This window comes from Diceros bicornis, chromosome 30 (genome assembly GCF_020826845.1).
Source record: "Diceros bicornis minor isolate mBicDic1 chromosome 30, mDicBic1.mat.cur, whole genome shotgun sequence".
NCBI classification, from domain to species: Eukaryota; Metazoa; Chordata; class Mammalia; order Perissodactyla; family Rhinocerotidae; genus Diceros; species Diceros bicornis.
The window spans coordinates 10789990-10811050 of record NC_080769.1 but is presented as its reverse complement, the minus strand read 5'-3'; the positions used below and the strand labels follow the sequence as shown (position 1 = coordinate 10811050).

Genomic DNA, 21061 nt, shown 5'->3' with positions numbered 1-21061 from the left:
GTTGATGTTCTTTACCTTCATTTGGTTGTAGGCTTGTTTTTCCAGAACAAATGTATTAAAAATTATATTTCAGTCACAAGAAGTGCTGACCACATCAGGACTGTGCTTGTTTCTTCACATGTATGACTTTATTTCATCCTGAAAACATTTCTTTGAGATATTTTATCTCATTCATTCCACTTTTCAACAGAAGAGACTGAGGTTGATTTGGACTCTAACTTGGCTATCTGACACCGATTTTGCTATCATATGTTTCATAAGAACAGTGATGTCATTTTCAACTTCGAAGTAGGAACGTAAATTTAAAAGCTGTTTTTTTCAGAAGAATCATAGTAATAACCACAGATATTGGTATCTGAGATGTTGCTTCATTCTTTGTGATCCTTCCTTCCTTACTTTCTGCCTTTCCTTCTTTTATTTGACTTTTATTTCCCACTACTGAAATTTTGAGATATACCCTTCAAGATCCTAAAACATGTAATAATGAATACAATTGAATCACAATTTTTTTCTCACATGTTTTAATTTTGGGAGGGGGCTCTCTGCAAGTGCAGTCCAAATCGTCGTTACACACATGTTGGCGGTGTTGAATACGTAGTTCCCTTTTTGACAAGCACGTTGATGGAATTGAGTCTGCAGGGAAGGATAGAGTTGTAGATGCTGTCAACGTTCTTCACACATTGTCTGGAATTGTCTTACCATCTCCATGGCATGACTGCCAATGGCCGACACAAACTAGACCCTATTTTGCCCAATATGTAGTGGCAGAAGTGACACAGGATTATGCTTCATCAGAGACAATTGTTGAAGGAGAGGTGCAGGGTATGTCATCTCCTTCACATTTTACCTTGGATAATTCTGAGGGTGGATTTTGTATCATTTTCCAGAATTTCTTCACAGGATGTAACTGTTCATTTCCTCTGGTAGCTGACAATGCAAGCTTTATTGGATGTATTTTCTTTCTTGTGTCTACTTCTCCTGTCTCCTATCCATTTGTTCGTCCTTCCAATAAAGTACTTGTATATGAATCCTAGGCTTAAGGTCTGCTTCTGTGGAAACCAAAACTAACACAGATGATAAAGACTGTGATATATAAAGATAATATCATGAAAGGATTTAGGCACTTTGAGAGCAAAAAAAGGAACTAATTATTTAAGACATATTAAGTACTGCAAAATTACTCAAAAATGTAATTTGCTAGAGATGAAAGACATTTTTTGTGGCTTCAATTCACATTGATTCCATTAAGTTTAATCCAATGTGCATCTATTGTCTACTGTGTACAAATCGAGGAGCGGACCAGAGAGATACAAACGATTGCAAGTAGAGGGGTGAGCATAATAATATTTTTGTGTAATAGATCCTTTGGAAAACAAAGGAAAAACTTTCAACTCACCTTGAGTAATTCCAGGAAAAGTTCTTTAGACTAATTTTTTTGTGAGGATTATTGGCCCTGGGCTAACATCTGTTGCCAAACTTCCTCTTTTTCTTTTTTCTCCCCAAAGCCCCAGTACATAGTTGTATATCATAGTTGTAGAATTCTGGGTCTTGTATATGGGACGCCACCTCAGCATGGTTTGATGAGCAGTCAGTATGTCCATGCCCAGGATTTGAACCACTGAACTCTGGGCCGGTGAAACAGATCATGTGAACTTAAACACTATGCCACCGGACCAGCCCCATAGACATTTATTTTTTAATGTTTTTACTAAGGTATAATTTACATACGTGAAATTCATCCATGACAATTTAAATTCAATGATTTTAGTACATTTATAGAGTTATGCAATTATTACCACAATCTAGTTTTAGAATATGTCTATCACCTCAAAAATACCCTTGTGTCATTTGTAGTTAATTCCTATTCCCACCTCAGCGCTAGGAAACCACTTATCACTTTCTGTCTCCATAAATTTGATTCTTTCTAAATATTTTATGTAAATGGAATCATACATTATGTGGTCTGTTTATCTGGCTTCTTCTATTTAGCATATGTTTCTGAGGCTAAGTCATGTGGAAGTACATATCAATATCTTGTTCCTTTTAATTACAGAATAGTACTCTATTGTATGTATACACCACATTTGCTTATCCAGTTACTGGTTGACAGACATTTGGATATTTGCAGCTTGGGTTTATTATAAATAATGCTGCTATGATTATTTGTGCATGTGTCTCAGTATTGACATGCACTTTCATTTCTCTTGCATAGATGCTTAGGAATGCAATTACTGGGCTATTTAGTAAATTTATGTTTAAATTTTAAGAAAAATGACAAATTATTTTCTCAATTGGCTGCACCAATTCACGTTCCCACAAGGAAAGCATGAAAGTTCCAGTTTTTCCACATCTGCCAACACCTGCTTATCAGGAAAAAACTTCTAGTAGGAGAATATGCTTGAATGTTGGACAAGAAATAATGAGTAGAAATTTAACTAGAGAGTAGGTTTGGGTGACACTCAAGAGTGAGGCATATCAGGAAGATATATGGAATTATAACTGAGATATTAGAAATAAGATTGGCTATGTAGATAGAGGAGAGATCTTTGAGAGTATAATTTGACATTCTAAGGATTTTATAAGCCATTGAGCATCAGAGTCATGCTGCAAACATATGTATAATACGGTGACCATAGTATTGTCCTGAGTGGAGAAAACTGGAGGTAGAGGGAACAGTTAGGAGGCTGTAGAAGTAGTCCAGGAGAGAGTTGATGTGGACCTGACCTAAGCCAGCAGCAATGAGATGCGTAGATTTTGGAAGAAAGATGTATAAGTTACCTAATGCTGCTGTAAACAAATTGCCATAAGCCTGGTGGCTAAAGGACACAAATTTCTTCTTACAATTCAGCAGGTCAAAAATCTAAAATGTGTAAACAGGCCTGTTTTCCTTCTGGAGGCTCTAGAGAAGAATCTGCTCCCTTGCCATTTCCAAATTCTAGAGGCCCCCTGCATTCATTGGTTCATGGCCCCTTCCTCCATTCAAAGTCAACAGATTAGCCTCTTCAAATCTCACTCTAGCCCTGCTGCCTTCCTCTTCTAAGAATGTTTGTGTTACATTGAGACCAACCAGGCAGTTCAGGATGGTTTTCCCAACTCAAGACCCTAACTTAATCATATTTGAAAAGTGCTATTGCCATCTATGGTTACATAGTCACAGGCTCTAGAGATTAGTGTAGGGACATCTTTTGGAGTGTATTATTCAACCTACCACAAGATTTATGTGTGTGTTAGAATTTGCCAACAATTGATTGATAAGGCCTTGAGCTGAGAAGGTGGAGGTTCTATCACGACACTCTGTTGATTTTCATTGGGCACAATCATGTCATGGTCTTGGCTCATGTAAAGATAAGGCTGTACAGACAGGTCTCTTTTGCTGGTGAGTTATAGAAGAGAATTTCCTGATTCATCTGATCACAACTGAGCAGAAGCTCAACTGGACACTGGACACAGGGGCTCAAACACTGTGAGGATTTCCTGTTAGATTATCAGCTTTCTTTTCTCAGACTAGCTATCCCCACATGGACACAGACACAGAAACCAGCAGCTCTCACAACTCACACCTCACAGCTTCACTACTAAAGAGGAACTGGATTTATTTTAGCTCCTCCTGTGTAAAAAAAATCTCAGAAAGGGATTCTAATTGACACAATCTTGTCCCCTTCCCACCTTAGACAAATCAACCATGGTTAGGAGGCAATGTCACTGGCAGCCCCTTCAGAACCATATGTATTTATTCAATTTATCAAACCTATTTTTAACAAGGATTTATTATATGTCAGTCATTAGTGTAGGCTCAACTCCACAGGATAAAGAGGATCAAGATTGTGGGGAGAGCAGGTGGTCACATTATAGAGAGTGGTCTAATAAACCTCATTGAGAAAGTTACATTTGGTAAGACAGTGAATGACTTAGGTGAGTGCCTACCTGAAGAAAGAGTGCCCCAGCCAGAGAGTAGGTTAATGCAAATGTCCTGAGGTTGAGGATGGCCTGGGGGGAATTGGGCTGGAGCAGAGAGAGTCAGGGGGAGCACAGTAGAAGAGGAGGACAGGTATCAGGGGCTGATCATGTGAGGCTTTCTCTGCCATTAAAGGACTTTTGCTTCATTTACTCTTACTAACATAGGCAGTCATTGCAGGGTTTTGAGGAGATACATAATATGATTAGGATTTTAAAAGGTCATTCTAGCTGCTGGTTTGAGAATGGATTGTAGGGTATGAGGATTACTGCTTGGAGCTGACTGCAGCAAGCAAGGTGAGACATAGGTAGCTAGGACCCAGGAGATGGTAGTTTAAGGATAAAAAGAGGTCAGTTGGGCTATATTTTGAAGGCAGAGACAAGATGATTTGTTGCCAGGCAGGATGTGAGTGTGAGAGTAAGAAAGGAAACAAGAATGTCTCCAGGGTTTGGAGCCTGAACAACTGAAAGGATGGAATTGCATCCAGTGAGGCAGGGCGGGCTGTGAGTGGAGCAAATTTGAGAAGGAAAGGGGACATCAGAGGTTTAGGTTTGGAAAGGTCAAAGCTGAAATATTTTAAGTGGGTAAATATTATATGATTCCACTCATACGAAGTACCAAGAGTAGTCAAATTCAAAGAGAGAGAAAGTAGCATGGTGGGTGTCAGGAGTTGTGGGAGGAGGATGGGGAGTTAGTGTTTAATAGGGATAGAGTTTCGGTTTGGGAAAATGAAAAATTTGTTGAAATAAATGTGGGCAATTGTTGCCCATCAATGTGAATGCACTTAATGCCAAGGGTACAGAATTGTAGACTTAAAAATGGTTGGAATCCTACATTTTATGCTATATAAATTTAACCACAATAAAAAAGATGAAGTAGCACAAAAAAATGGAAGAATATTCTGAGGTCTTTCATATAATATTTCCACTATCATTATAAAATAATAAACAATGGCTGAGATTTTTCAGATAAAAATTTTAACACTAGTACTCAACAGTCTTTATGAAGATTTCTAACCCACAACAACATTGACATTTTGGTCTATATAATTCTTTGTTGTGAGGGGCTGTCCTGTGTATGGGAAGATTTTTAACAGATCCCTGTCATCTATACACTAGGTGCCAGCACTGAGTTGTGATAACCAGAAATGTCTCCAGACATTGCCAGTTGTCTTGTAGGGGGCAAAATCAGCCTGATTGAGAACACCGAAGTAGAACAACTCCATGGTGCCAGAGTTGATGGTGGGAGCTTTCACAGTATGGGAAGAAAAGGAAGAGCAATATTTTATGGAGGATAAAACATCAGTTGAGTCTTGGAAATGTTGAGGTGAGGAGTGAACAGATCATCCTATTGGTAATATTATCTCGTAGGTCAAATGTATTCGTCTGGTGATCAGTAGTCTCCATAGATGGCAACATAAATCAAATAAGTGTACAGAAAGATGGAGAAGTTCCTGTTGAGAGAGTCAGGAGCTAGAAAGACAAGCTGATATTTGGCTGAATCCTACCCATGATCCTTCAGTTCTCAGTTATAGGGCCCCATTTCGTATATGCTCTCATTGGACACAATAGCATCCATCACAGCATTAGCCAACATTTTAATTAAATAATTATTTTATTAATGACTGCCTCTTAAAAATGTCCATCTGAACATTGAAGCCCATCTATTCCTAACTTTTGGGGGAAATTATGCTACCCCTGTTACTTTCTTTATCAGGTATATACCAATGTCTGTGTGCAATGTTATAACTTCCAATGTCATGGGAATGTTCCACATTCTCATGTCTTTCAGTGAAAATGAAACTCAAGTATTGAGCCATACTGCCCTTCAAATAATTCTCCAACGTTTTGGAGAATTTGGTCTATACTTGTTACTTCCATTTCCACTCTGTTCACTCTCTCTTCAAGCAATTCTTCTGGACTCTTTCTACCTCCATCATGTTTGCTCTCCCTGAGGTCTGCAATAACCTCTTGTGATATTTCCAATAAATTCTCAGGGATATTTCCATTCTTCAAAATGCTTGATTTTTCAGTAGCAACATCACCCATGGTTGCATTCTCCTTCTGGGAACTGGGACCCTTCTCATGCATTTCATTTTTGTGACAATGGGATTCTGAGGCACATGTATATTGTGCTCCTTGTAACATTAACACAACCATGAGGAAGAAACTTCTAACTTTGAAATTAAATCCTGTGAAGAGGAGGCGAGAATTAGGGCAGTATCTTAAGGAACCCTGGGAGACTTCTTTGAAGGAAGATGAGGGAACTTTTTTAATCTCTGGGAGAATGATCTTGTTGACTGCAAATTTTAAATGTACCAGATAAGAAGGAATAATTGGAAGAAAGAAATTCGTCTCTTTCCACAGCTATCTTCAGGGAAAGGAAAGTGATAGAAACTTTTGTTTCAATTATTCTCTCTCTACCCCAAGGGGGCTTAACAGTTTAAAGAGTACAATGGAAATAGAACAATTTATTTAATGAGGAGGTCTGAGAATTCACTTCCTGGAAGGCCCTGGAAACTTTAAATAAGGTTCCATTGTCCCTAAGGCAAACCATATTGGGCATCCCAGAGATATGGGTTATGAATTCCCTGCCTGGAACGTCTCCCAGCACTTTCTAGGGAAAAGTCATTATAGGAGAAAGAACCAGGGTCCCCAGGGTTTCCATGACACCATCTGAAAGAGCCAGTGTGTTCTAGTAAAGGCTGGGGGTGGGGTGCAGGAGGGGAGATGTAAACAGTGGAGGAAATCTTTTATTAAATCAGAGTACAAGGGACACAAACAAGTATGTCTCAAAATGTCTCCAGACCAGGATCATCAGCGTCCCTTGGCAGCTTGATAGACATGCAAATTCTTGTCCGTCATCCCAGATCTACTAAATCAGAAACTCCAGGGACAGGCCCAGCCATTTGTGTTTAGTAAGCCATCCAGGTGCATCTTATGCATGGCTAAAATTTGAAAAAAACTGCACTAAGAGATTTGTTGAAATGCATGATGAATGACCCACGTGGGACTGCACGTTCAGAGATGTGAGGCCTCTCCACCTCCAAAATCTTATCTGCAAATAATCATACATTTGTCTTTTAGTTCACATTGCTTGTCTCTTTTTTCATCTTATGCATTTATTTGAATTTTTAGAATAATATTAAATACGGTTCATAGCAGCAATCCTTGAATGTTCATTAATTGTCATTTCTGAATGCTTCCACTTCAAAAGAACATTATCTCCCATTGTAAAGTGCACATTATTTATCATTTGAAAGATATATCCTTATTTTCCTTTTCAAGATCCTACATCCACACACACATATACCACACAATTTTCAGCAATGGCTGTTAAAATTATCAAACACATTCTGATTCCTTTTAAACATGCAGCTTTTGTATTGATATATTTATGAAATAAATGAATATAAATAGATTTCCTAAAGTTAAAAGGTATTTACATTCCTGGGATGAACATTATTGACCCATTGTATATTATTCTTTTACATACTGCTCAAGACAGGCTTAAAAACAAACAAGCAACCAAACAAGCAAAAAGCAAACTTACAGATACAGAGAACAAATGGTGGTTACACAGGTGGAGGAGAATGGGTGAAAGTGGTCAGAAGGCACAAATTCCTATTATAAAATAAGTCATGGGATGTAATGTACAGAGTAGTGACTAGAGTTAATAATACTGTATTGTCTATTTGAAAGTTGCTGAGAGACTAGATTTTAAAAGTTCTCATCACAAGAAAAAAACTTGTAATTACATGTGGTGATGGATGTTATGTAGACTATATTGTTATATTGTGGTGATAATTTCCCAACACATACAAATATTGCATCACTATGTTGTACACCTGAAAAGAACATAATGTTATATGTCAATTACTTTTAAATCAAAAGAAAAGTTGATACAAATGTCCCAAGGGATGGACTCTAGTGAATGCTGTGCTGCATTGCCCCTATCCTCATTCTGGATGAATGCAGGGGGTGCAGCCTTCTGACAGCCCTCAGCCCTCAGCCCTGTTTGAGAATTGCCTTCAGCTAAAGGAAGCTGCCTCACTCAAGCTCAACACCACAGAGATCTCTTGCTGTGGGAGCATAACTGACCAACAACCATCTGCATCCTTCACTGAGTTTGTACTGAGGTTGCTCCTGGGCTGCTCCCAGCCACTGACTGAGCACAGCAGGTACCAGTGCATGCCCATTGCCATGGTCACACAATTATGCTGATGATCACAGGATGGTGACTCCTCTTCTTGGCATGAGGGACCTGAAGTCCCAGGCAGCAGCACAGCTTGAAGTTTAATGGGACTTTTGCCACGTCTCTGAAAGTGTAGCCCCTTTAGAAATCAAATTTCTAAGCATGCAGAGGCCAGATGTGTGGAGACCTGAAGCAAAAACTCCCCAAGTGGCTCATGGGAGCGATGTTAGATGGAGCTGCTTCTACTTCTGACCCTTGGTTTACGGATTCAAGTATTCTCTAAATTGGGGATGCAGCACATTATGATTCTTTGATTTATAGTGTGTACAGCATCCTGCGAATTATGTACTCAGCACTCTCTGTCTATTCAAATACCTGCGTGAAATATGATCATTCTCTTTGAAATTAAATGTCTTTCTTTACTTTCCAATATAAAAATTTCTGAACTCTCTCATATTTGTCACTCCCTTTAGACGACATTTTAACCTTGCCCTCCCCTTCTCTAACAAACTTTATATATGATTTATATTTGTCACCTAAGTTGTCTCAATACACACTCTTCAGCCCACTCTACCTGGATGATTTCTGCCCCTGCTCCGCCATTTAGAGGTAAGAAATGGAGCCCTCTGAAATATCAAAGAAGGCCTCCATGTCACCAGCAAATGTCAACGGATATTTTTCAGTCCTCACTTGGTTAGTCCTTTTTAAAAAACCAAAACTATTAGCCACTCTGCTTTTCTTTGGAAAGATCTCTTTGCCTCCATCACATTGTGGAGACCAAGTGATTCATAAAATCTCCCAAGATTCTTCAAGGGAACATCATTGAAAGTTGGTTCCTGGGTTGGATTATTGTAGAAATTATATTTTGCTGGAGTTGTGGGCCTCCCCAACTCTGTCCTCCTGACCATCCCTCTCTGTTCTCCATCTCGCTGGACTCTCAAGTCCTTTCATTCGCAAGCTCTCTGACCCATAGGTTAAACAAGAATTCAGTTCTCTCAGCCCAAAATGCTTGATTTTTTTCCCCTGGTTAACACTTACCCATCCTTCCTTTCACAATTCAAATATTCACATTTCAGAAAAAGACTTCTTTACCCACCTACCCAGACTAAATTTGTCCTCAATGATTTTTGCTCTCTTTAATTAATTAGGATTCTCTCGGCATTACAAACAGGGACTTTTTTTCTATCACGGAGCTTCTACACATTTATAATCACTTCTTAAATTTTCCTTTCAAATTTTAGGATGATTTGATTTATAGAAGTTTGAATATTTTTTAATCAAATCTATCAACCGTATTTTTTTGCAATTAATTCTACTGGTTTTTAGTACAACACATCCCCACTTCTGAGCATGTACACATGAGCACACATGAGAACACACACTTTGCATTTTATTTTAAAGCTTTGTGATTTTGTTCCCTCCTCTTGTCTTGATTGTTCACATACTTTTCTCTCTTCTTGAAAGAATCCACCTGGCAGGCAGTTTCTGAAACAGGGAGCCATAGGGATCTTCATTAATTAGAAGTGCTGCATGGCAGTGAAAAGAGGTAACAGATCTGTTCTGTGTATGATAATCAGAATTCCACCTTCATTGACTGGCACCGTTTAAGAGGAATATCTGTAGTGACAGAAACACAAGACTAATTTATTGTGATGTTAAGAACAGAAACTCACATTTATCAAGTGTCCAGTGTATGTCACAGGTACCACAAGAAAAACTACATGCATCATCTCATTTAATTCTCTCATCAGTCTTACATTGTAGGGAATATTCACTACTCCCATTGTAAAGGCGAGGTGTCTGCTGCAAGGAAAGATTAAATAACTTTGTTAAGTTCACACCAATAGTGATTTGGTGGAGCAAAATTCTATTCTAGGAAGTCTGACTCCAGATCTCATCTGATAAATCACCTCTCTATTCTGTACTTTGGGAGAGTTACATATCAAATATAATTGTCATAAGAGGAACATATTAATAATGACAAAAATAGCTATCATTTATTGAGATCCTACTGTGCACAAAGGCATTTCTAAATGTCACAGAGAATGTAATAGAAGTAACCATATTTTTAGAAATAAAATAAATAAGGCACTTCAGTGTTAACTATGACGTGGATAGCAAGCATCAAGTCATAGAATTAAAGTTGTATGAGTTGAGAATCCACATCTTAATAAGTATCAGAGCTATTTGAATGAAGAAAGTATGGAGATTATCAAAGAAAAGATATTAAATGCCTTGAACTATTTTGGAACAGTCATATCACACAAGAAATTCTTTATGTCCATAGCTTCAAATGGAATTAGAACCAGTGAGTAGGAGACAAATAGAGATTTCTCTTAATTTCAAAAAGGCTATATAATTCCATTTCAAAAGGAAATGGGCTCCCACATGACTTAGTGAATCACTGTCATTGGAAAGACTTAACAGAGGGTGAAGTTTGCCACCTAAAGGTGGAATCAAGAGGTGCTGACTAGCTCAGGTGCCAGTTGGGTGTTCACTGAACATTGCTTTTGCCTCCTTCCCCAGAAGACACACCAGCTCCATGGACGTAGGAAACCACACAGAAGTATCAGAATTCCTCCTCCTGGGCCTCTCAGAGGATCCTGAGCTTCAACCCCTTATCTTTGGGGTGTTGCTGTCCATGTACCTGGTCACCGTACTTGGGAACCTCCTCATCATCTTGACCATCATCTCTGACTCCCACCTCCACACTCCCATGTATTTCTTCCTCTCTAACCTGTCCTTTGTCGACATCTGCTTCACTTCCACCACTGTTCCGAAGATGCTGGTGAACATCCAGGCACAGAGAAAAGACATCTCCTACATAGGATGCCTCACTCAGGTCTAATTTTTTATGATTTTTGCTTTACTGGAAGGTTCGCTCCTGACTGTGATGGCCTATGACCGGTTTGTGGCCATCTGCCACCCACTGCACTACACAATCACCATGAACCCACGTCTCTGTGGCCTCCTGGTTCTGATGTGCTGGTTTATCATTTGTTGGGTCTCACTGCTTCTTATTCTACTGTTGAGGTAGCTAACCTTCTCTACAGGCACTGAAATTTCACATTTCTTCTGTGAACTGGCTGAGGTTCTCAGATTAGCCTGCTGGGACACTCTCATCATTAACATCACCATGTAGTGGCAACTGTCCTCCTAGGTGTATTTCCCCTCACTGGAATCCTCTTCTCTTACTCTCCAATTGTCTCCTCTATAATGTGAATTTCCTTTGCAGGAGGAAAATATAAAGCATTATCCACCTGTGGGTCTCACCTCTCTACAATCTCCTTGTACTATGAGACAAGCCTGGGTGTCTACTTCAGTTCTGCTGTGACCCATTCTTTCCACGAAAACTCGATCACCTCAGTGATGTACACCGTTGTCACCCCCATGCTGAACCCCTTCATCTACAGCCTGAGGAACAAGGATTTAGAGGAGGCCCTGGGAAGTCTCCTCAGCCAAGCTGCCTCTTGTCTGTCATGGGTCCTCAGCCTCAGAACAAAGTAAACATGTTGGGCCCCAAAGGAAATATTATGAATTTAATCTCCTGGTTCTTTTTATCCCCTAAAAGACACGCTTCATTTTTTCCAATCCCAAAGCACCTATGACTGTCCTTTTATTTGTTTTTGTTTTAGTTTCTCCTCAGTAACCTCCTCAGTCATTCCTTTTTGATTTTTCTTCCCTATTTGCAGCCCATGAAGTTCTATCTTTGGTCAGCTTTCTTACAGCCATTCCTGAGATTGCCAAAACTAGATCTGAAGCACTTATATCATGTTATTGCATCGTTTCCCCCCAAAATTGTCTTCTCAAATGTTGATATCTTCACTTTAATTTGATTGTGTTTTTGTTTATCCTGAAAGAAATGGAATGTAAATCATACAATAGTCATGACCAACATGCTGACCATATCAATCTTTTCTTGTTGCTTTACATGTACCATTTTAAGTAATCCTGACAACATTTCTTTGAGATTTTTTTTCTCATTTACTCCATTTTTCAGAGAAAGAGATTGAAATTGGGATGGACTCTAATCTGGAAACCTGACACTGAGCCCACATTCTAACTCTGCTATCATACTTTTCATGAAAACAGTGATGTGATTTTCAATTTCAAGAGTAGGAATCTAGATTTGAAAGCTACTTTTTCCAGGTGATTCATAGGAATATATTACATAGGATAACTCTGAGATATCACTTCACACTTTGCCTTCCTTTCTGCTTCTTTCTTTTCTTCCTATTCTTTCCTGTGTTATTGGACTTTTATTTCTCATCATTTCAGTTTTACTGTACACCCAAAAATCCAAACACACATAATACTGAATATAATAGAGTAAGACTTTTTCTCTCCCATCATTTATTTTGGGGGGAAGATGCACTCTGTTAGTGCCATCAGGAATGATAGTTAAACACTTGTGGAATGCATTCAGAATTTAGTTCATTTTTTGAGAAGAATATTGATAGAACTGAGTCTGCAGTGAAGAGTGGAGTATTAGAAGCTGTCAGCATTTCTCCCATGTTCCGTGGGATCTTTTCACCATCTCAATTGCATGATTATCTGACTGTCAATGGTTCATAGCAGGTGGGAACCTACATTTCACAATGCATGATGGCAGAAGTGACAGGGAATTATGTCCACCAGAAACAGCTCTTGATGGAGAGGTGGAGGGTAAACCATCTCCTTCACACCTTTGCTGGAATCATTTTGAAGTTTGGATTTTGTGCCATTTTCCATGATTTCCATACAGGATGAAAACTCTTCTCAGTTATTGTGGGAGCTGACTTAAAGTAAGCTTTATTGGATGCATTTTCTTCCCTATATCACTTCTCTCTCTAACCCATGTTCCACGTTTTCTACTCCTTCCAATAAAGTGATTGTATATGAATCCTCGGCTCAATGTCTGCTTCTGGGGTAAGAAACCAAAACAGGTGATACAGGCTGTGAAGGGTATCAAAACAATATCATGAATGGAACTTTGGTCTTTTGGGAAAGAAGAAATAAAGAAACCAACAATTGTGTATCTAGAAGACCTTCATATTACCTAGAAATCATAATTTCTTAGTGAGGAAAAGCCTATTTGATGTGGCTTTCATTCACTTTGATTCTGTTAATTTTAATCAAATGAGTATTTTTGTCTACTGTATACAAATTGAAGAGGGGCCCAAAAAGGTAGCCAGGATTGCAACACAGAGTGAGGAGCATAATAATACTTGAGCGCCATAGAGCATGTTGAAAACAAAGGTAAAACTGTTCAATCACCTCAAGTAATTCCAGAGAAAACTTTACAAAGTTGATTTTACAGATTCATTGATATTTAATTAACATACCGTGAAATTTACCCATTGAAAATGTAATTCAATACTATCAATACTTTTATAGTTATGCAACCATTATCATAATTCAGTTTTAGAACGTTTGTGTCATCCCAAAAAGTTCCCTTGTGCCCATTTACAGTTAATTCTCACTTCCGCCTCCATCTTAGGCAACCAATTATCTGCTTTCTGTCTCTATAAATAGGTCTTTTCTAGATATGTTATATAAATGGAATCACACAATATGTGTGATCTTTTGTATCAGGCTTCTTTCACTTAGCATAACGGTTTTGAGGGTAATACCTGTGGAGACACGTATCAGTGCTTTGTTCCTTATAATTGCAGAATAGTATTCAAGTGTATGGATATATCATATTCTCTTTATCCACTTACCAGTTGACAGGTGTTTGGATTTTTCCAGTTTGAGTTATTATGAATATTTGCATACACGTCTCTGTGTTGACATGTGTTTTTATTTCTCTTGGGTAGATAAGGTGGAGTGTAATTACTGGGCTATATTGTAAATTTATGTTTACTGTTTAAGAAACTGCCAAAATGTTTTCAATGTGGTTTCCCCCTTTTTCATCAGCACTGAATGAAGGTTCCAGTTTTTCCACATCTTTGCCAACACTTGGGATTTAGGAAAAACTTCTAATGGGAGAATGTACTTGAGCATTGGGTAACAACTAATCAACAGAATTTAATTGGAAAATGAGTTTGGGTTGGGAGCAAGGAGGATAAGACAGTGGGATCTAGAGGAAGAAGGAACCACTTGCACATAAGCATGGAGAAATTCAAGAGTAAGGCATTTCAGGAGGATGTATGGAACTTATCACTGAGTTGTTAGAAATAAGCCTAGATATGTAGTTGGAGGGCAGATTATTGAGAGTGTAATTTGACATATTAAGGATTTTAAAAGCAATTGAGCACCAGAGCATGCTGTATTCATACATATAATAGGAGGAATTTAGGATTGCTATGAGAGGGAGAAACTGGAAGCAGAAGGAACAGTTAAGAGGCTGTGGTAGTAGTCCAGGGGAGAGATGATGGGGACTGATCTAAGCCAGTGGCAAGAAGAGAGGCAGATCTTGGAAGAGAGGTGTATTAGTTTCCTATGGCTGCTGTAACAAATTAAGATAAGTTGAGTGGCTTAACATAAGAAAAATTTATTGTCTTACAAGTTTGGAAATCAGAAGTCTGAAATGTATCAGCAGGGCTACTTTCCCTTTGAAGGCTCTAAGGGCAAATCCGTTTATTTGCCTTTTCCAAATTCTAGAGGCTCCCTGCATTCCTTGGCTTGTGATTCCTTCCTTTATCTTCAAAGTCAACAGTAGAGCATCTTCAAATCTCTCTGTAGCCCTCCTGGCTTCCTCTAATAAGGACTCTTGTGATGACATCGAGCCTAACCAGATAATTCAGGATAAATTTCCCATCTCAAGATATTTTACTTAATTACACTTGCAAAACACCTTTCATCATCTTAAGGTAAGACATTCCCAAATTCTGGAGATTAGTACATGGACATCCTTGGGCAGCTATTGTTCAAGTTGCCATGGGACATGTGTGTGAGTTAGAATTTGCCAAAAATTGATGAGTAAGGCCTTGAGCTGAGAAGGTGGAGGGTGTGTCTGGCACTCCTTGCTGATTTTCATTGGGCATGATCAGCTCATGGTCCCGGCTGTTGCACATATAAGGCTGCACTATTCAGGTTTGCTTTGCTGACAAGTGATAGAAAAGAATTTCCTGATTCATCTGTTCATAGCTGAACATAGCTGGCTCAGAGGAACACTGGCACAACTGGATACAGAGGCTCAAACACTACAAGGATTTTCTTTCAGATTATCAGCTTTATTTTCTCAGCCCAACTACTTGCAAATAGGTGAGACACAGAAACCAGCAGCTCTCACAACTCATACCTCATGTTAGTGAAGCACTTTTTTAGTTGCTTCAGTATTAAAGAGAAACTGGATTTATCTTAGCTTCTCATTTGAAAAAAAAAAATCTCAGAGCTGGATTGTGATTGACAAAATCATGTGCCCTTTCACCTTGGACCACCAACTGTTGTAAGGAGACAATGTCACTGGCCACCCCTTCAGAACCACATCTGTTTATTGAACTTATCAAATCTAATTTTCCTGAGTATTTACTATATGTCAGTCATTATTTTAGGTTCATCTCTACAGGATAAAGAAGATCAGGTGCATGGGGAGGACAGGTATCATGACATAAAGGATGGTCTTCATAAACCTCATTGAGAAAGTTACATTTGTGAAGACAGTGAATGACTTAGGTGAGAGCATATCTGGGGAAAGAGTGCCCAGGCAGAAGGTAAGGATAATAGAAAGACCTTCAGGTGGGAGGTGGCCTGGGGGGAGTGTGACTGGAGCATAGAGAATGAGGGGGTGCATAGCAGAAGAGGAGAACAGGTATAGGGGATGATCACATGAGGCTTTCTCTGCCATTGAAAGACTTTTGCATTAATTTAATCTGAGTGATGTGGGGAGACATTGCTGGGTTTTGAGAAGACACATGACATGATCTGACTTGGGATTTAAAAGATCATTCTGGCTGCTGAGTTGAGAATGGATTGTAGTGTTTGGGAAACCTGATTGGAGCCGACTGCAGCAAGCCAGGTGAGATATAGGAGGCTAAGACCTTGGGTAGGGATGGAGGGTGCTATTAGTGTAAGAGTTCTTAAGTGGTCAGTTGGGCCAAGTGGATTTGTCATGAGGCAGGATATGAGAGGCAGGGTGTGAGAAGGGAGAGGAGACAAGAATGACTCCAGGATTTGGGCCTGAACAACTGAAACAGTGGACTTGCATCAATTGAGACAGGGATGGCTATAGGTAGAGCAAACTTGGAAAGAAAGGGGACATCAGAAGTTCAGGTTTTGTAATGTCAAATATGAGATATTCCAAAGGATATATATTATACAGGTCAACATATATGAGATGACTAAAGTAGTCAAATTCATAGAGGCAGAAACTAGAATAGAGATTATCAGAGGCTAGGGGGAGAGAGGATAAGGGAGTTAGTGTTTAATGGGGACAGAATTTCATTTGGGGATGATCAAAAAGATCTGGAGATGAATGGTGGTGATGGTTGGACAACAGGGTGAATGTAAATAATGCCGCAGAACTATATACTTCAATGTAATTAAAATAGTAAATTTTATGTTATGTATGTTTTACCACAACTTAAAAAAATGGAGATGTTTGTTTGACATCTCAGTGGAACCTTGAGTTTGGGAGAGAGGTCTGTACTGGACCTAAAAATTGGAGGGTCATAGATGTAGAGGTAATATTTGAGGCCAGCCAGCTAGTTGAGATCACCAAAGGAGCAAGTGTGAACATGGAGAAGGACCAAAGGCAGAGCCCTGGGATGCTCTGGGAGGAGTAAAGTAAAGGAGTAGGAGAGACCGGTGAGGTAGCAGGAAACTAGGAGAGCTGGTGTACTGAAAGCCTAGTGGAGAAAGACCATCAGTGAAAGGCTGGGGCAAAGAGAGAAGTAATTTTTCATAATAGGAAGAGCTGCAACCCCTTATGAGGGGTATGTCTTTCCCTGACAGGGCCAGAGTTGTGCTCTGCAAAGAGAGAGACCATCTGGTCAGAGAAACCTTTGATATTGTTCAACACGTGACATTCCCAAGGCCATGGAAGTTGGGCATTGCTCCAGGCATTGTCAGAAAGCTTCTATGAAGATTTTACAAAGTAGTATTTTAGATTATTTTTCTATTCTCCTCCAGTAATGACCTTGCCATAACCAGGTAGGAAACATACACAGGAGAGAGCCCTGGTGATCTCTGTCTTTGTTTCTTATCTCCTCTTGTATCCATGATGCCATCAGAAAGAGCCAGTGTATCCTAGTAAACGCTGGGGGTGGGGAGGGTGAGGAGAGATGTAAACAGTGGAGGAAAAGCTTTTATTAAACCAGAGTACTAGGGACACAATAAAGTGTTTCTCAAAGTGTCTCTAGGCCAGTAGCACCAGCATCCCCTGGGAGCTTGTTAGATGTGCAAATTCTTGTCCTTCATCCCAGATCTACTAAATCAGAAAATCCAGGGACAGGCCCAGCCATTTGTGTTTAATAAGCCATCCAGGTGGATCTCATGCATGGCTAATATTTGATAACAATTGTCCTAGGAGATTTATTGAAATGCATGATGAAGGACCCACACAGGGCTGGATCTTCAGAGATCTCAGGGCTCTTCATCTCCAAAATCTTATCTACGAACAATGATACATTTGTCTTTGACTTTACAATGCTTATGTCCCTTTCTTTTTTCATCTTATGCATTTGTTTCAATTATCAGAATAATATTGTCATTTCTTTTCTTTCTTTTTTTTTTTTTTTGTGAGGGAGATCAGCCCTGAGCTAACATCCGTCCTAATCCTCCTCTTTTTTTGCTGAGGAAGACGGGCTCTGAGCTAACATCTATTGCCAATCCTCCTCCTTTTTTTCCCCAAAGCCCCCCAGTAGATAGTTGTATGTCATAGTTGCACATCCTTCTAGTTTCTGTATGTGGGACACGGCCTCAGCATGGCTGGAGAAGCAGTGCGTCGGTGCGTGCCCGGAATCCGAACCTGGGCCACCAGTAACAGAGCGCGCGCCCTTAACCACTAAGCCACCGGGCTGGCCCCTAGTTGTCATTTCTCAATGCTTCCATGTTCAATTGAATGTTAGCTCTCATTGAAGAATCCAAATTATTTATCATTTGAATGATACATTCTCATTTTCCCACTTTAAGAGCCTGCATCCCCCACCCCACACACACACGCACGTACATACCACCAGAAGCAGCAATGGCTGTTAAAAATTATCAAATACATTTTTATTCTTATTGGACTTGCCAGCTTTTGTATTGATATATTTATGAAACAAATTAATGTAAATAGATTCCCTAAAGCTGAAGCATATTTAGTTTCATGGGATAATAATTATTGACCCACGTTGTATTGTCCTTTAACATTCTGGTCAGTAGGTTGAAGTTCAATGGGATTTTGCCATGTGTCTGGAAGTGTTATCTCTTTAGGAGTCAAGCCCTCTAAACCTGCAGAGGCCAGAGCTGTGGAGACCTGAAGCACAAAGTCCCCATGTGGCTCACTGGGAGTGATGTTGGATGAGGCTGCTTCTACTCCAACCCTTGATTTCTAGACCCATGTATGCTCTAAATGGAGATACAGCACATTATTATTGTCATTGTTTTAGAGTGTGTACTGCATCATGTGAATTATCTCTTCAGCATTTCCTGTGTATTCAAATACCAACATGAAGTATCATCACACTCTTTGAAATGAAATGCCTTTCTGTATCTTTTATTAATTTTTTTAAACTCTCTCCCATATGATACTGCCTTTAGGTTATGTTTTACCTCTGTCCTCCTCTTCTCTGACAAATTTTATATATGATTTATATTTGTCACCTGTATTTCCTCAATAATCTATCTTCAACCCACTCTACTAGGATTATTTCTGCCCCTACTCCTCTATTTAGTGGTAATAAATGGAGCCCTCCCTAATATCAAAAAAGGCCTCTATTTTACCAGCAATGGTCAAGGGATGTTTTTCAGTTCTCATTTGGTTAGTCTTTCAACAGAAACAAAACTATTAAGTACTCTGCTTTTATTCAGAAAGAACCTCTTTTTCTCCGTCACATTGTGTACACCAAGTGATCCATAAAATCTCCAAAGACTTTTTAAGAGAAGAACATCAATAAAGGTGTTTCCTGGTTTCATTTCTTATAGAAATTAAAATTTCTTTAGAGGACATCTTGTAATTTTTATGTCAGATCAAAGAAAGAAGGGTTTCTCCTTAAAGGAAATAAATTCATTTCCCCCTTTGCTGCTGGAACAGACACAACATTGGCTGAAAACCGTCCATTTTCTAATCTTTGTACCCCAAGGGGGCTGAATTGTTTGGGGAAAGGAGTCAATAGAACAGTTTATTGAGTGAGAAGCTCTGAGAATTCAACGCTTGAGATTCTGGAAACTTTTAACATGTTTCTGTTGCCTCTTATGTATAATTCTCTGATATCAGCCAAACGCAAACCCAATTGGGCTTCCCAAGGACAGAGCTCAGAGAACAAAAAGCTTTAGTGATAACCATCAGAGAGGGTCAGTGTGTCCCAGTGAGGGCTGGTGGAGTAAGAAGGAAACGAGGAGAGAAAGTGGGTTCTGGGCTTTACCTCCAGATTAATGAGACTGGGACAGTCCCATATTTATTTAGTCTACAAAGTATTTTAGTTTCCACTGAAACCAGTCTTTTCCAGCTCTTGTTCTGTTTCCCTCTCTCTTTTTTTGCAATCTAGAGACTTTCTTCAATGAGTTATTTTCGGGTGAGTCTCCACCTCTTCTCTACCCTTTCCCATCATTGTAGGCTCCTGTCGCATTTCCTGTGTCCGATTGTTTATTCACTAACGACTCACTGGAGATCTATTATGCACCAGGAATTGTCTATTTTGTTCCTCACATGATTGGATTTTTCTATTATATTCCCTATTTTTGCATTAGATTCGACTTACTGGTAACACTTTATAGTTCTGTATTGATCGTTGTTGTTGTTTCGCCTTAGAGTCAGCCATATGATCTACAAATAACATAATTATTTCTGACGTTTGGTACCCAGCTAAATTTCCTTTTGTCATCTTACCAGTCTCTTTAAATGTTCAGGAAAATATCGAGTGATTAAAGTTGTAGACGGCCTTGGTCTGTTCATGAATTTAACACAAATATTTTAGTGTTTTAATGTAGAATATCCTGTTGGCTACAGTTTTAAAAGAACCATTCTTTGTTGAGCTAAGAAATTGTCCTGAGTGACCTCATTCAGTGCTCTGTCCTGGCTGCTAAACAAAGTAATATTTGTTACATTTTCCCAAGTGCACTTTCTATTGTGATTATGGTTATGATTTTTCTTCATCGACCTATTCTTGTGATGAATTATGTTAGCAAACATCACAGTATTAAACCGGCTTCTCTTTCCTAGAATAGATACTACTTATTCATGATGTATTATTCTCTTAAATTAGATACGAATGCATTTGATTTAATTTTATTTCATTTTGTGTCTATATTCAGGCATATGTGATCTCAAGGAGTTCTTTTGTATGTTATTGTTGACGCTTTGGGTCTCAATCTTTATTATACATCTAACTTTTGTATGTGTGGAGTACCTACTATGTGCCAGGCACCATGTAAGTACCTGGAAAGACAGTGGCAAGCAAAAACACTAGTCTCCTCTGACCTGTGAATAAACATAAAATTACCAAAATGAGGGGCACATCAAGAAATAGTACAGGATGCTGGCCTTGTGGGCCTCCCCCACTCTGTCCTCCTGATCCTCACTCTCTGTTCTCCATCTCACTGGTGTCTCAAATTCCTTCCATTTTCAAGCTCACTGATCCACAGTTCAACTGTAAATTCTGTTCTCTTAGCCCAAAAATGCTTGCCCTTTCCTTATTGCCCCTTGTTAACAATTACCCCTCCTTCCTCTCACAGCTCGAATGTTCATATTTCAGAGAAGCCATTTCAACCCACTTTCCCAGACTAAATGTATCCTAAATGATTTCTTCTCTCTTTAATTGATTAGCATTCTCCAGATATTAATAA

The 21061-nt window shown here is 39.1% G+C and overlaps 1 pseudogene; it reads left to right on the top strand.

Moving 5' to 3' along the window:
• The first annotated feature begins 10691 nt into the window (after positions 1 to 10691).
• Positions 10692 to 11656, top strand: LOC131394203 (olfactory receptor 7D4-like; annotated as a pseudogene).
• Positions 11657 to 21061: the final 9405 nt, after the last annotated feature.